Source organism: Rhincodon typus, unplaced genomic scaffold, assembly GCF_021869965.1.
Source record: "Rhincodon typus isolate 14 unplaced genomic scaffold, sRhiTyp1.1 hic_rhity00003448, whole genome shotgun sequence".
In the NCBI taxonomy this organism is placed as follows: Eukaryota; Metazoa; Chordata; class Chondrichthyes; order Orectolobiformes; family Rhincodontidae; genus Rhincodon; species Rhincodon typus.
The window spans coordinates 1-848 of NW_025969086.1; positions in this window are offsets into that span (position 1 = coordinate 1).

The following is an 848-nucleotide window of genomic DNA, read 5'->3' on the forward strand; positions in this document are numbered from 1 at the left end:
AGTATTTTTATGGTGGATCTGGTGCTGTTATCTAACATATTCTCTGCCACTGTAGTTATTGCTCTTTACAAGTAGCCTGTTCTGAGTGGTGCCGTGATTGTATAGTGCTTCGCACTCTGCATTGTGCCTGCAGTAACCTCGGTTCGAATCCGAATTACGCCAAGTGATGCTTGCTGCAATGTCTTTTTATTCCTTGTGACACAGGCTACAGAAATGCGGTAAGTATCAAATATTTTTACGTGAAAATATTCTTTGAGGTGGTGACAATCATTCCTCAACCCCCACTCTCTCACATATCTGCGTTTGATGCATCAGATTTCAAACCCACCACTTGGAGATTTCTCTCCCTCCCACAATCACTAACTCTCCTTCACGTCCCTCCTTCCACTTCATTGAAGCACTGCACAATCTAACATACATTTTCACATTGACATCGTTCATTCTGTCCTGTTACCGTCAGTGTTGCTGTGTGAACGTGCCCTGTCTCACCACGGGGAACTTTAAACCAGTCGATCCATTCAGATACTGCGGTTGTGAGATCAAAACTCATGTAGCAGCTTTTACGGGCGTGGACCAGTGATTATTGGAGCATCAGATTTAGGAAATCGAAGAGGGCAATAATGAGCAAAACAGACTTCATTGGAAAAGACCAGTTTCTGTGGGTTTCTGCATCATTTTTTTCATTTGTTCATTCGACTATAACTAGAGTATTGTGTGCAGTTCTGTAATTCACATTATTACGGGGATGTGATAGCACTAAAACGGTGCAGAAGAGATTATCAGGATATTGTCTGGGCTGAAGAGTTTCAATTATGAAGAGAGATTGAACGGACTGTGGTTGTTTTCCT